At 39.3% G+C, this 16,066-nt stretch overlaps 2 long non-coding RNA genes across 7 annotated transcripts in view; one reads left to right on the top strand and one right to left on the bottom strand.

Moving 5' to 3' along the window:
- Positions 1-6,279, top strand: part of LOC308185620 — a 39,434-nt gene extending 33,155 nt beyond the window's left edge. For all 6 annotated transcript variants that reach the window (XR_013943513.1, XR_013943514.1, XR_013943515.1 and 3 more), the window contains 2 exons: positions 3,882-4,017; positions 4,500-6,279. This is a non-coding gene — a long non-coding RNA (uncharacterized lncRNA). The remainder of the gene's footprint in view (positions 1-3,881; positions 4,018-4,499) is intronic.
- A 2,287-nt stretch (positions 6,280-8,566) lies between these two features.
- The window catches only part of LOC308185621, a 222,785-nt gene continuing 215,285 nt past the window's right edge, over positions 8,567-16,066 (bottom strand). The window contains exon 17 of the long non-coding RNA XR_013943519.1: positions 8,567-12,116. This is a non-coding gene — a long non-coding RNA (uncharacterized lncRNA). The remainder of the gene's footprint in view (positions 12,117-16,066) is intronic.

Raw genomic sequence — 16,066 nt, 5'->3', positions numbered from 1 at the left:
CTAGGCTCACACCTAACTAGGATTTGGAAAATTCCCAGTGGCTGTTACTCACTATAAAAAAGACAGAATTCTCTTTTTACTGACCAAGAACTCTCACCCAGATGTGTCTACACTTTCCTTTCCATAATGGAGCAATAAACAATTTTGGCCCTGGAGTTAGTTACTTTACATTATCACAGAATCACAGAATGGCTGAGGTCAGAATGGACGTCCAAAAGTCATCTGGTGCAAGCCCCCTGCCCAAGCAGATTCACCCAGAACAAGGTGCCCAGGACCATGTCCAGGGGACTTATGAAGATCTCCAACGAGGGAGACTCCACGGCCTCTCTGGGCAGCCTGTGCCAGTGCTCAGTGTTCATAAACAGTGCTTCTCGTGTTCAGAGGGAGCCTCCTACGATCAAGTTTGTGCCCAGTGCCTCTTGTCCTAGCACTGGGCACCACAGAAAAGAGCCTGGCTCTGTCCTCTTTGCACCCTCCCTTCAGGTATTTATACACATTGATGAGATCCTCCCTGAGCCTCCTGTTCTCCAAGCTGAAGAGTCTCATTTCTCTCAGCCTCTCCTCACAGGAGAGATGGTCCTGTCCCTAAAAAAGCATGTGTGACTGCATGTATGACTGCATAGCTCACAGACATTAAAATCACTTTACGTATGATGTCAAACAAAAGTGAAAATTCCCACAGGACCAGGATGAATTTTTTTTATTTTTTTATTTTTTTTGTCAGAACACATGTGTGCTCATCAGAAGTTGTTCTGGCATTTGGAAACAAAGCTCCAGCTCTTGCTCGTAGCTTGTGGAGACTGCACTTTTAAAAAGAGTTAAAGTTATTTTCCAAGGGGCTGCTCTAAGTGTTAGGGGTTCCTCTTCTCCTCTTACTGTTTCTTTTCTCACACTATCCACTCTGTTGAGTTAAGCCACACAACTGAGGTAGAAGCACATACTGTGAAGTATAGTTTGGGACATAGGAGTTCAATGGAGAAGCCTCTATTTCTCCCTAGCCCAAGTGCATTCTACTGTCTAAAATCATTCTTTCTCCAAAATGCTTGCAACGTAAATTGTCACACCTACTTGGAGAACCGAATAATTCTTCACTCAGAAAAAATGTTATATTTTTCCTTCCTAACCGACTAGGTTAAATGTTTGTAGATCCAAGGCAAAAAATAAGGCAGGACTAAGCAGCATTCTTCTAACACTTCCAAGTCAGGAACAGATTGCCAGTGTTCACTGTTTTTGCAGAAGCCATTCTATCCCCTCTACAGACTTGTACTCCTCACCCTAAGAATTAGAATATATACATACATATCTACAGAATTCGGTGTTTCAGATTCCCTGTATGCAAACGGAGAACACTTACTACGTTTAAACTTCATATCTGTTAATGATTTTATCCATCCTAGAGAAAAACAATCACTGGAAATTTTATTCACATTTTATTGTTTTGAAATTGTTATAAAATGGGACACCTGTAAGGTCCTCCACATAAATTACTTTTTTAACAACCGCTGCAAGTCTCAAATCATTAGTTGAGGTAAATTACAATAAAAGATGCAAGTAAAGGGTGGTAATGTGGCCCTTATGCACGTGTAAGTAAAAACATTTGTTTTAATAGCGCACCCTCTGAAGAGTGATAAATTGTTGTTACTGAAAAGTAAGAGTCTTGTATCTCATTAGGTTACATCACAAGTGACAAAATATGAGGTTCTTACAGAGCTAATGGCATAACAGCAGATCATACACAGACAACACCTGCTAGCTACCGGGAAAATAATAAGCACATGATTCCTTGAGATCTAATTCAGCAGTAAAACCTACCAAACTAACAACAAGAAAACCCACAAAAGATTACAGAAGCCCCGGAATATTTTCTGATACACTGCAAAAGCAGGTGGGCAGAATTTAGACTGGTCCCTTGATGATTAGCTACAATATGCAGTATAATCTGGTTTGAAGATAAGCAGTTTGACAGAGATTAGAGAACAAAATTTAGTTTCCAGGGCTGAGAATCCTAAATCCTGAGCAGTTCTGCATCTTCTTGCTTTCCTCCATTGGAAATTATTATATATTAACTTCTTAGTATTTGATCATTACAAAAAAAAAAAAAGACTGGAAACAAACAAGGTGTTTTGTTTGTTTGTTTGTTTGTTTTCCAGTTATCTGGAGAACTGCACCTACAACAGAGCTCAAGGCAAGGGAAGGAGATAAACAGCAGAATAAAGAGCAATACCTGAGCATGGAGTGTTAGAAGGGGAGCAGCAGGAAATAACGCTTCTACTTTGAGTTCTGATTTCTACTATTTGTAACTTAAAGTCACGTGTGAGAAAACAGTTTAAAAGTGATTGAAAACAATCCTGCTTTAAGCAGAATGAGCACAAGTGCCTTGCCCTTAGTGACAATAACAAATTGGCAGGATTGCAATTTTCTAATGTGCATGATAATAAGTTTTGGGGGAGAGAAATGGGGGTGCAGCAGGGAGAGGAAGTATATGGCACTGGGTTCATAGCTCACGATGACTGATTACATCAAATATGTACAGTATGCAATACATTTTGGCATCATCTTCATAATGTTCTGGCATACCTCAATAGCCACAATGACAATTTTACTGAAGTATCTGACATGGAACTGGACAGTGTTATTTTCCATCCAAGTTCTGGACCATTAACACATTTGGGAAGAAAGGGAGTATTTCATAGTACCTGTCACATTATTATACCTCTTCCTATTAAAAAATAATCATTTTCCATTAGTGAAGGGCAACACTGATTCTTTATCTGATCCAAATCCAACTCCCACTGAAGCTGTCAGAAGAAGCAGAAGCACATTTTTCTCATGTGGGTATATTTTCAGTGATGTGTCTCTCAGTGAACATTATTGTCATTTAGCATATGACCACCTTCTTGAAGGTAGCAGTTTTTCAACGTGTTTTGAGGAAGAAAAACAAAATCACAAGTCACAGCAGCTTTGAGTCATGCATCTTCAGAAAAGAAAGAAATTACCACTGGCTCATAGAAAGTTTTCCAACACAGCTGCTTTTCCTGGAGCTTTGACAGCAGAGCTATGCCTCTGAATTATAAACATAGCTGCTGATTTGGCCATCAGAAATTTAGTTCAAAAATATAAATACCGTTGAACAAAATAGCCTTGGACTGTAATAGTCTGTGAGTTATTGAAAAAGATGTGGGCACAATTGGAATCCATTCTCTCCCAAATGCTCAGAAACCACAGCAACAGTAATTATTTTTCCTCAAATGCTTTCAAACTCACTCCAGCCATTGTTCAGTGATTTGTGGGCTCTGCAGAAAAGCAGATGGTGTGCTTTGACCATTGTTTATTTTACCAGTCAAATTTATTCCATTGTTGTTTCATCTTTGTTCTCCTGTTTGTTGCATCTGCTCATTTCTTCAGCTAATACTTGAGTATAACCCATAAATTGTCCTGGACAAAGACAATTTCTGTGCTGTGTGTGGAAAGTGTCTAACAGTGCAAGATAACCCTGTCCCTAATGCGAGTCTCTGAAGGCAGATGTTAGACACGTAACAATCTTTTGGTGCCACGTGCTGTCTTGGGTCCCTCAAGATGCTACATGAAGTTTTTCATCACTGTAATTTTTGTCTGATTAAGAGACCCAGTAGACAGAAAAACACACTTCACTTGTTGGATTTCAGGAAAGCAGCAGCAGAAATTGTCTGAAAGATGGCCGATTTGGCCTTCCTCAGGAAAAAAATGTGAAAAGACATGGGCAAAATAAGGCAAGATGTTGACAGTCCTACCAATGCATCGAGCAATAAGTGATACTGAAGAAACACGTGCTCTTCAGTATTTGCTTCTCTGTAAGCCAGTATATAACAGGGATTCACTAATCCTCATCTCTCTTGTTCTAGTGAAAATCCTATGACTTGCTCTGAAAGTAGGCTCAAAGGAACAGAGAAACTCATCCCAGCCACCTAACTGGAGGCAACCCAAAGCTTTGGCTTCGAAGAATATTTTGATTTTAAGTGACTCAGCCACAGAAAACAGGTAATAACACTGCAGTATGATTTTCAACCGGCATAAACAACTACATCTTTTAATTTTTAAACACTTTTTCCTAAATAAATTATTCCTGGATAAAACAAACCAAAACGTTTTCAAATGTCCCTGTTTTATTATTTATTTCTCTTCTACTGCTACTTTTTAATACCATTTAAGAATCAGTATACAGAGGAAGAGCAGCTGCATCTTCTTGATTAGGCTTAATCCAACTCATTTACTTTAAAAAATTAAAAAAAAAAAAATGATCAGCATTTGCATTATGTTCTCCCATTGGACTTCTCAGTCTTTAGGTCCTCATTTTTGCAATGAATCACAGTTCTAGATATCAACCTTTCCATTTATGTATGCATTCTAGATAAAGAAAAGATATATTTCTGATGTTTAAAATGTAAACTCTCCATAAATTGTTGGATCATAAGGATCAAATGTGCTGAATATGTAAATGGATTTATCCTGTATCTGTCTAGGTACCTTCTGTGGCATCACTACCTATGAATTCTCTTCAGTTCTCTTGCACTGCAGCCTGGAGATTGTCCCGTTAACATATCCAACCATTCTACGAGATGGCAACAGAACAGCCTGGTGGATAAGAAATGGCAGAATCAGCCAAAGCAGCAACGGTTGCCCTGCAGGGGAACAAAGAAAATGGTCTCTACTGTAAGGCAGAGCATGTATCTATGTGGGTCTCCCATTCCATCAGCACAAAGATCAGGTGGTACCTTCTGGCACAAGTGCACAAGCATTCACAGTACCTCAGGGAAAAAAATATATATTTTTTGAGAGAGATGTCAGACGGCAAATCAAGCCAAGGGAAAGCAAGAGCTACCAAAGCTCTGACCAGCCAACAGAAAAACTCTGTTTGCCAGATGTCTCTTTTCTCCCAGTTTTTGAGGGGACTGAGGTATTTAGATTACTTATTGTTCAGTGCTGGCATAATGAAACCTGATTCTCAGTTGCTCACAGACATGACTAGCAGCAACAAGAATAACTAAATTTATTGATAAATAGCTCATCAGGTAAAAGTGGACATAGGTTATATAGAATGAGTCACCAATTCTACTTCAAGTATGAGAGGCTGAAACTGCAGTAGTCCAAACAGAATGAGTATCAGCTAGGTTACAAGCAGGTATATGAGTGATTAGATGAAATTTGAACATAATCTTTAAGAGACCTTCAGAGGTCTGCCCAGGCCCTATGAATCTGTATTTGCGCATTCACATACACAGCATTGCTGTCACAACAGCTCTTTGGGAGATATTCTAGAGTGAATGGAGCTACTGATGCAGGATGAGTATTGAAAGGAAGAGCTTCAGGAAGAGCAAACAAGAACAATCCCATCAGAGACTATGTTATAACTTAGGAGGTAAAACAACATAGTAGGAGGTAAAGGTTGAAACTACTTCCATGGGTAAAAGAAAGACTATTTATGCTGAGAATAGTCATTAACTTGATGAGAGGAAGCCATTAGCTTCTTTGCTTGATTTTTTTTTGAAAGATTGACACAGGAAACACTCAAAAAGGGCTTAAGCAAAGGTAGGACCCACACTGGTGACCACTGTCCCCATAGAGCATCTGTGGCAGAGGAACGCGAAAAGCTTAGATGCCTGCAGGCTACAAGAAAACTGAGCAGAGGGCTTCTGAATAACTAAATTTTGAGTTTAGACACTTATAAAGAAAACTAAGCATATATTTATTTTTTTTAACCTAGCCCCCTTTTAAAACAAAACAAACAAAAAAAACAGCATCACTGTAGTATATCATGAGGTTCTGTGGATGTTGTAGAGTTTGCTTCTGATCTGTAGTACAAAACGGAAGCCAGAGATAATGCCACAGAAGAAAGTGGAACATGCTGGTGTAAAAAGTGTTAAAGGAGACCAAAATCTGCCCTGCAACTAGAGATGTCTGTAAAGACTGGATGTTCTTTGAGTCATTATGTAACACATAGCATCAAAATATTCAGTTGCTTCCAGAATTTTGAAAAGTAATGAAAATAAAGTCATTTTTAAAAGAGATGAAGCCATGATTTTTAAGAATTGTGCTGAATACATTTTTGCCTGGCTGGATTGTTGTATATGAAAGTGTGTTATTAAAAGCAGCACTGGGTCACTTTATCTTCTCTATCAAAATAAATATCCTTTAACTTTTTGTTCTATGAAGTATGTAAGGGTATGATAAGGAGAAGCTGAAAAATTAGTAACAGATCTTTGAAATTGAAATTGCCTAATAAATGATTATCAGTGATAACAGATGACTTGTAGAATGTGATAATGCATCAAGGAAATGTTTTTTGAAATGCTGATGCAAGCAAGCCTCTAAAATAGACTCTTATTGCTACAGCATGTCCAAAAATCTTGTCTTCAATCACTGTACTTCTAAAGTATGGCTATGCACACTGATATTGGCAATGTACCTGGTATATTCACAAAAAATAATGATTTTGGAAGAAAGTGTAGGTGACATGGCAGGCATGACTTTTGCATTAAACAATAAGAAACTACTGCTATTGTTCTCTGGATTCTGATTTGTAAAAAATTTAATTAGTAAAACAAGGTTTCTAAAATATCTATAAATTTTTGGAGTTACCATTCTTGGCCTTTCAGGTTTCAGATGACTACAAATTAATCACAAACTGAAGAAAAGTGGATTCAGTGGGGGAAGAAAGAGGGGAAGGGTTGTGAGTAGTTGTTTTCATTCAGATCACAGTCAAATTTGTGAGATCAATGCAATCTTAGGCCTTTTTTGTGTAAAATGTGTGGCCTGTTTTTGTTAATAAAGTGTTTTTCAATAATGGCAGGAGAAGAACTCCAAGAAACAGAAGGGCAATTTCGGTTTCTATTTTATTAAATGTTTCATGTTTGGAATTTTCCTTACCTACCTGTATTGCTCAGTTATGCATGATAGCCGTGTCTTTGGGATTATGCTCTTTTAAGTGTTTGCCTACAGTAGTTTAATTGGTTCTTGAGACCACACCATTGCACTAACTGCACTGTAGCAAAGTGTTGCCTAGATGAGACCAGTTGGTAATGTCAACTGAAGGGGCACTGGGAGCAGAAGGGACCTCCGGGGAGGGTGGCAGGGCAGTGCCTTGCCAGCCAGGGCCATGCCACCACCCCAGCCAGGGTGCTTCAGGTGTCCTGCCATGCCACAGGCTTTCTGCACAGCTAGCAGCTACAAATTCACTCTGTGCCTCACCGTGAATCCGATGGAGAGCACTGACTAATTCACGGTGAGACCAAGACACGTGACATATCCCTTTCTCTCAACCACATCATCCCTCGCAGCTTACTACAGAGCTGTTTTATCTCAGGAGTATAAACACAACAGGAAGACTGTATCCTTTCAAAAATCTATTGTGCCAATAGTAACAGTTGCCCATCTTCTAGGTTTGCACCATTTCTGTGCCTGGAGAGCAGATACCAAGTGGAAGGTTTGCACTATGGTGAGTCAGGAAGCATGGGCTTCACAGAGGCACCGAAGCTGATACTAGTTTACACACTTACCACCTGCAGGAGGGGGAACAGAGCCCCCATACAGTACACAGACCACAGCAGGTTCATTCTGAGTATGTGCAGTGTGAGTAATGGCAGAGAAAGTTTGTTTAGGGGCACACTGTAAGACCAATGCAGTAGGAGAGGAGATGCCAGCAGCATCAGCTGCGTGCCAAGCTCCCACATCACACTGCCTGGCCTTGCCACTGCAAGACAAAGCTCCCTCAGAACTGAATCCCAGTCTTACAGGGAGATCATATGGGATGGAAGGGGTTAGCTGTGGTGATGTGGGGGCTGCAGTGGGAAAGAAAGGTGGGAGAGGCAGCCTTTTGCCTTTATAGTAAAGCAAGTTCTGTTCACAGCTGGCATTTCGTTCTTAGTTACAGGGAATTGTACAGAAGTAGTCTTTTCACCTATCTCTACTGAACTGCTAAAACAGCCACTCTACAATCACGTTATTTCCAGACTCTACAATTAGGAAAAAATTCAGTGAAATCTGCTGTGGTCCAGACGCACAACAGTTATACAGGAGACTGAGCATGTACACCCGTCCCCTACTACAAAATCCTTAGCTCCTCATCCAAGCTATAGTCTGAGTCTGAACTCACCAATTCAACTCCTGATGAAGCAGATGAAAGAGATTCATTTTAAGCCTAAATTTAAGTAGTTATGGTACGTATCACCTGAACACCTCAAGGCTTTTTGATCAAAAGAAATGCAAAACCCAATGCTCAGTATGTTAGAGGGTTCCTATCTGTGTCTTACCCAGAGAAGGTGCTAGTTTTTAGAGTCACCAATTACAGAAAGTCGTTTCAAACTTCCTCAGCAGTTGATGCAATTTATGCAAGCCCATAAATTGTGTCAATTCTCTTGTAATGTCAGCCACATTACAAAGGAATGGAAACAAAACAGGAAAAAAAGACATGATTATTTGATAGGTACTGTGTATATACCTGACACTTCAAATACCCTAGAAGTCTGTGTAAACTGTAACAACAGCTTAGACAAACATTTATTTTTTCTAAGCCAAATTGTGACTAAATGTCGATTCTGTACTTGAAAAACAGAGAAGTGATCAGCTGGCATCCGACTGAACTTCTGAGTCTGTGAAAATTTCAGCTGAAAATTTTAGTTTGGATTAATTACAAAAATTGAGGATTCAAGCTGTTTCATATCTAGACATGCTGGTTGCTTTTGTCTTTCACAGAAATAGCATTTCCTGCTAAGAGATGGGTGCATGGAGGGAATGGTGTGTTTGCTATAGAAGCTTTCCAGTGGGAAAAGTGATGACAAGAATTTTAACTGACTTCGAGACAGCTACTGTATACATTTTATGAAACTGGGACCACTTACAACAATGTGAGGCTGGCCTCTATTATATAGAACGTCATTTCTCCTCAGTTAAAAATATTTCACCTTCTGAAAGACTAAATATAAAAACCCATAGAAACCATTCATTTCAGCAGGCTTTGGATGAGCCACCAGAAGATACTTGACTGAACGTCAGTCTGTCGCTTTCTGTCATCTCTCTCCCTTCATACTCACAAGACTGTCTTCCTTGATCTCGGAACCATTTATGCACGTACCATGAACATTTCCTTAATTAGAAAGAAAAGCCTAAAGTTTCTGTTTTTTCTATTAAATGAATTATAAAGGCTATTCTTCAATGTGAACAATGCATTATCCCATTCTGAATATGCAAGCAGATTTACCTGAGTTTTTTACTTACTTTCTTTTAGTGTACTATGACAGACACTGTCATAACATTTCTGTTACATAAACACTTTTTTTTGGTTTTGTTTTGTATAATTTTACCTTGATTCGTTCCACTCACTCGAGTACAACAGAAGAGAAACCGAAGTTTTTCATCATCTGTATCCCACAAGGAAAGTCTGGCCTTACCCTTGATCTCTAGAGAACATCAATTTAGATTTTCAGCTTGACTATTGATGACTAATTTTGTCTTCCTGTGAAGCTGCAGTGGGTGTCACCCAAAGCATAGAACTCTATTCTCAAGTAGGAAAGCAGGAAGAAAATCTGCTCACTTATTCCCTCACTTATTTCTTGCTGAATGTCTGAAAACCAGCAGAGAAGCAAACACACTAAGTGATATCCTGGACTTTCTGATGCAAGTAAAGATTTTGGCAGGTACTTAATTCATATACCATCGTTTGGAAAATCATTTTTGCCCACCCAGACAAGATACTGCTGCAAGGTATTTATGGTCTTTGCTCTTACCAGAATCAAATCCCATATTTGCAAGATAACTCCCAACATTAAACAGTGTTCTATGTTCCATTAAATCTCCATTCCACAAAAGTTCTGAACTCACAAATCTACCTTGTGGCATGAGAAATCCAGTGCAGTTCAGTCTATGTGAATATACATACTGCTCATGTGCTCAAAATAAAATGCCTTGCTGGGTTTGGCAATCACAGTCACTCCCATTGAGACTTATGTCCATTTTTAATGGAAATCACAAAGAGCTTAGCAGAGTTTTTTTTTTGTTGTTGTTGTTGTTTTTTTAACTGTTAGTTAACCTCACAAGAAAGTCTGGGTTGGTTTTAAATCTCCATCGACCATTTTGTGCTCAACATACTAGCTGCTATGAACAACCCTTTTAACCAACTGCATGATGAGGCTGGTTATTAGAGTTAATGACCATCACTTAGATGCTTTTGGATTAAATTTGCATCCTACATTAAGACAGGAAGGACTTTTTCTTACTTTTCTGTTAAAACCTGAAATATAATAAGTCTTTATTAAACTATTGTACTGTCAAGTGCTTATTTTTCCCTGTTTTCAAAGCTGCTTTTTTTTTTTTTTCTTCATTCACCCAAGGAAGGCTTCACAACAAACAATATAAAAGAGATATTGGGCAGTTAAACAGCAGCAATACAAACTGAGATATAAAAAAAAGCTCCAGACTTATAAACCTTTCATTTTTCTGTTTCCATGGCAAATAAAGGCATTTTAGTCCATTTCTAAATGACATGTCAAAGAAGAAATGACATCTTCATCCAGTATTTCTACAATAAATTGATGAATTCTCAAAAGGAAATGCAGCCTTAATAGGTGTATAAGTGATCAGTACAGAGAAGACCTGATTTGTTATGACTTTCCACCTAAAGGCATTTTCAACACCAGTTTTTCTTTATTAGCAATTGTTGACTTTTTAATGAGATCATTGCAGCAGTCTCCAGTGGTGCTATTTCAGTTTGTCTCCAATTATAAACTCAGTAGGTCACAGCACAGAGTAAAAAAAAAAAAAAAAGAAAAGAAATAAAAACACACTGTGAATCAAACTTATCAGTAGTCCCATTAAAAATACCAAGTACAAACTTTGGACTGAGGAAGCAATCTGCAGACACAGTTTAATGGCTTCATTTTAAACTGAAAGAAATATTAACATGTCCCCAGAGTGATTAAATTTAAGCTTTGTTTAAACTTTGCATGTCTGGGGGTTCCACTTGCAGAAATACTCATAGTCTGTCTCAAGCACTCCAGGGGCATCACCTAAGCCTGCAGCAGAGGAGTGCCAGTCATAGAAACACAGCCTTCAACAGTATTCCACAGTAAGAAGAAATAAGGATGCAGACACATTAGCATTTTAGGCCAGATAAGGAATGCACTTTTGAAGAGAATTTTCCAATCTCCTCCTTGTCTGTTGCTTCATGCTATGGAGCATGCTCAGAGCACAAAAACTATCTTCCTTTTGGATGGCACTGGAGATGTAAATGCTCCCCATGGACTTGCCTAATGCATTCCAACCACTAATAACACTCAGCTCAGAGGACCAGACTAGCACTTGTTTGAAACAACCACATCCCACCTCCCAAAAATGGCAGAGTGCTGACATCAGGCTTGTAGCATTAACCTTTTCAGTCTGCAGGGCAGCTCCTACCAGGCTATGCTACTTAGGAGTGTAGACACAGCTGAAGTGTAACATGACAAGAAACGACTGCAACTCAGATGGTGTAACTACATTGCTGAGAACTTTTGCCTTGACCTTAAGCTATTTTCTATTGCTCTTGAAAGAACTCGGATATTTTAAAAACTCACTCATTAACAGAGCTTCCTTACAGAAGGAAAAGTCATCTTTGCAGCTACCTAGTTAGCAATTGCAGTGAAGGATGGAAAGGTCACAGGAAATTAACATTAATAGCTGGAACAACTCAGAGCACTGTTTTGCCCAAATCACAAGGGGAGAGGGAAGAAGGACAGGATAAATCGACCATGAATACGTTTAGACTAGAGATCAGAACAACGACCCATAAAGGCATCAGAAGTTGAAAGCATCCCAGAGGCTGCTGCTATTACTTATTCTAGCCAGTTCAAAGATGGAGTATGATCATATTTTGAAAGGGATTATATGACATACCTGACTGTGAATACAGTAAATTAGACCCTGCGGCCCAGTAAATCTGTTTCGCTCTAATTTTCTCCCAAGTTCCTCAGACAAAGATGTACTGTGGGCAAGAGATAGTGTGATTATCAGCAGAGATGAGGACTTGTTACCAGCCAGATCCTGCGTTACCACTGCCTTAGTAGATGAGGATCAGCACAGTTCCTTCTCATCAAATAATCCCTTGGAACCTGAAAGAGAGGCAAGACAAGGCAGCATAAACAAACCAGCATAAGCAAACCAATAGCCACCGCTCTTTCATATGTCACTGCCTCCCTTCCCCAAGGATTATTAACACCATAGCACATGTGAAAAGCTCCTGTAGTTTTTATGGAAGACTTGCAATCAAAATCAGGGTATTTTAACTGCACTTATATACAGGAGATTACATGGGTATCAAACTTGTAAGAGCTTGGGTAAAAATACTCTTAGTGAACATGGCAAAAAACAAAACAATATTGTTTTTTTTAGTGTATACAGATGCATTTAATTTTCCATGGCAAAGGATTACAAAGCTCATTGGAAATTCAAGTTTTTATTCAAAGAGCTGAAAATGGTTCACAAAAAGGAAAGTTTACACTATTTCCATGTTTTAATGCAGACACAAGATGAGGAGCACACTCCTTCACCCTCATTAAAGAAGAGTATCCTTCCGAGCAGATGGCAGTACTGTTCCCCTGGGGTACAGAGAGCCCCAGCACTGACCTGTCCAAAGTCACAGGGTGAACTGGTGCAGTCAAGAACCTCGTTGTCATCCTCAAGTAGCACAGCTTCCCATATGCTTTTTGCTTCCCTGCAGCTGGTTGCTTTTTATTATATCTCTTATTAACTGCCACCAAGTCTTTATCACAGGTTTTTCTTTAGCAAGGTCTGATATTCAGCTCAGCCAGCACTCCATAGGAAGTAGCTCCCTATGCTGCTAAGGGAAACACGTGGTGCAGCTGCACCATCATTAAGCATAACAAAAAATGAAAGGCTTCAGGCTTATGAACACTGGGAAAAGAGGGTTTGACACAGCAGAATAGAGGCTCCTGAATATACATCCTTAAAATACATTTAAGATCATCCTGTACCATTCTGTCATCTTTGTTCTGCAAACTCCAGCCATAAAAGAGACTTGGGCTCATCCTGAAATATCAGTTTCTTTTACTTTAATTTCCTCAAGGACATTGCTCTCTTTTTCAAGACAAGGCATATTCTTAAAGTTAGAAGAAAAAAAAAAAAAGAAAAAAAAAAAGGTATATATTAACATCACATGAAGGTGAAAAAAATTTGTATAAATGCATATCATGTTTTGATTCCAGGCACTTTGACAAAGAATCTGTTACTGACATGGCCATTGCAAAAGGAAAGAAAAGGGAAAGTGAAATAGGAGAAAAAAAAATCCTATCCACTCTCCAGACTTGAACAAGAGAAATTTTAATCAACACTAGTTTCTGTTCATGGTACTATTCATTTAATTAAAGCCATCTTACAGATTGGATGAACTGCCAACATATTGATCATTCATACCTGAAAATCAACAGGGAGGGTAAGCTGCAAACAAAACTCAAAGGAAACTTCATCTTATGGTCTGACACCACAACTCCAGAAATAAAACAAGTGGCTTTAGTTTGTAGATGGCCTCAGATTCTATTGTGCCATACTCATATCACTTAGGACAGCCACAGAGGCAATCCTTTCTTCTGCCAGGGAAAGCACATGAATTCCTACATTAATGATGAGAATACAAACAATCACTATATTTCAATTTGACATAAAGTATTTGAAGAACATAGCTCTAGGGAGTAGATAAAACTTCCCAGTTATATTCAGATTTGTCATTATGAAGAAGACTATCAAAAACAATTTCAGATCCACCTTTTACTTAACCATTTGGACAATAGTTTTAAGAAAACTGTCTCTCCAATGGCCTTTCTTTGGCCTCAAAGAAAACTTTGCAAAGGACAGAGCGGTTGTCCTTCCTCCTTTTGTGCAGTTGATACTTTTATAAAATAAGGGTTTCTTTTAACAGTGGTCCTATAAAAGAACGTAAATGTCTTGTCAGGTCTGAGTGTTTTTTTTTTTATCTTCAACAGTGGTGCACCCTACATGCCAAGACCTAAAGTCAAAAGCTTTGCCAAGTCACTCAGTGAAGTTTCAGTTATTTTTCCCCTACATGTGTCTTTTCCACTCCTTCAGAATGTTTGCTTTCCAACTGCACCTCACTTATACCTCAACATTAAGTATCATAGGTATCGTTCAACTTTTCTGCCAAGTCTGACACTCCATTCAGCCAACATGTTAGGTAAAATAGGGTCCTGAGCCTATGGGAAAACTTGTGTCATACTTGTGCCACTGCTGAGCACAACAAAAAGTTAAAGGCCATCACAGCTACAACAGAATGTTTTGGCAGAAGAAGTGCTGGAAACCAAGTAATTTCATGAGAGAAAAAAGTACATACAGAGAGAGAAGTACAAAATTCAGGAGGCAGGTGTGAAAACTAGGAATAAACAGAACATGAGGATCCTTCACTGGACAAAAGGCATAGGGAATCATTCCTCCTGAGGCCACTGAAAGCTTTGTCACTGAAATAAGGGGAATCTGAAGTTTCATACCCAGAGGCTCAGCATTCCTCTCAATAGTACCTGCTTTTACAGTAATATGATTTCCTCGGCAGAGCAAAGATCAGCCGAGCCAGCAGCAGCAAGAGTGTCTCTGGAGAAAGTGAAATACTACATTAGTGTATCAGAAAAAAAAAATGTTGAAAGTACATGGAAGAGGCAGGTGTTTACTCTACCACTATAATTTTCGTTTATATCAGCTGTAGCACTTAGTGGTTATTTATGTCCAGCAGTGAGCCAACGCGTCAGTTTGGGGACCAGTTAGCACATTTTAAAGGCTTTAAAGAACTGCCAAAGACTGCAATAGCAGAAGTACGTTGGTTCTCAGCTCACCTCTAATCAGCAGCACTGGGAGAAGTCGTCATCTCCCCACTGCGAGAAACACTCACCAAGTCTTTGCTGTATCAAATACTAGTTTTTGAATTCTGGCTGAATTTTAACAATGCAGAGAAAAATCATAGTATTTAAAGACTTCTATTGTCTTGGCTCTTTTTAGGTTTAAGGATCTCTATCACAATAAAAAATAACCTACCACTGACTCACATTCAAGTAGCAGAATGACTTCAATGTCCCTACCACTTCCAACAAGCTACAAGACTTAAAAACAAGTTATATCTTGATGAGATGTCTGCTACACAGAAAGAGGAACCTGCAGACTGGTTGCAGACACAAGTAGTAATCAGAGAGAGTGCTAGTGTAATTACTTGAGGAAGAATCTCTCAAATTATTTACTTATACCTCATTTTGTTACGTACTTGATACAGAAATATTCCTATCTGCCAGTAGTGATAAAGATCTTCAACACCTGCTGTACAATGACCTGTGAACAAACTGGGTTGCAGCAGCACAGCTGGTCTGCTGCAAGCTTTACAACCAGGTAGTTACACAGAGACCTCCACCACAAGCAGACAGCTACAGTTTGGATCCACTAGCTGTGCTGTGAACCAGAGCAGAAGGACTCAGAAGCGTTGCACACTTGGCTGTAGCATTATATTCATTATATATATATATATATATATATATCAATATATTCATTAGTAGTCCCCTCACTAAACTAGCTGTATGGCTTCAGACACTCAGCCTTTAACTTGTTCCCACACAGCGCCCTCCTCTGGAGACAGCACCCAGTTCTGCTCCTGGCCTGCACACAGGATGCTCTCCTCCACTGCCCAAGCCCAGAGAAGGCTGCCATGACCTCAAAAAATTCACCATCAACTGCTCAGCCAGTGTTGTGGTTGATTTACCCAGCTGGGCAGCCGAGCTCCACCACAACCACTCTCTCCTTCTCCCTCCTCAAAGGGAAAGGGGGAGAAAATACAATGAAAACTCAAGGGTTGAGACAGGGACAGAGATCACTCAACAATTACCATCACGGGCAAAATGGACTCAGTGTGAGGAGATTAGTAAAATTTATTGCCTATTACTAGCAAGCTAGAGCAATGACAAACAAAGGAAAGAAAATAAAGACACCTCCCCCCATCCACCCTCTTCTACTTCCTCCCACTGAGCAGCACAGGGGAACAGGGAATGGGAGCTGC

The sequence above is a fragment of the Anser brachyrhynchus genome, assembly GCF_964034855.1.
Source record: "Anser brachyrhynchus genome assembly, chromosome: Z".
NCBI classification, from domain to species: domain Eukaryota; kingdom Metazoa; phylum Chordata; class Aves; order Anseriformes; family Anatidae; genus Anser; species Anser brachyrhynchus.
This window is presented reverse-complemented; position numbering and strand designations above follow the sequence as displayed.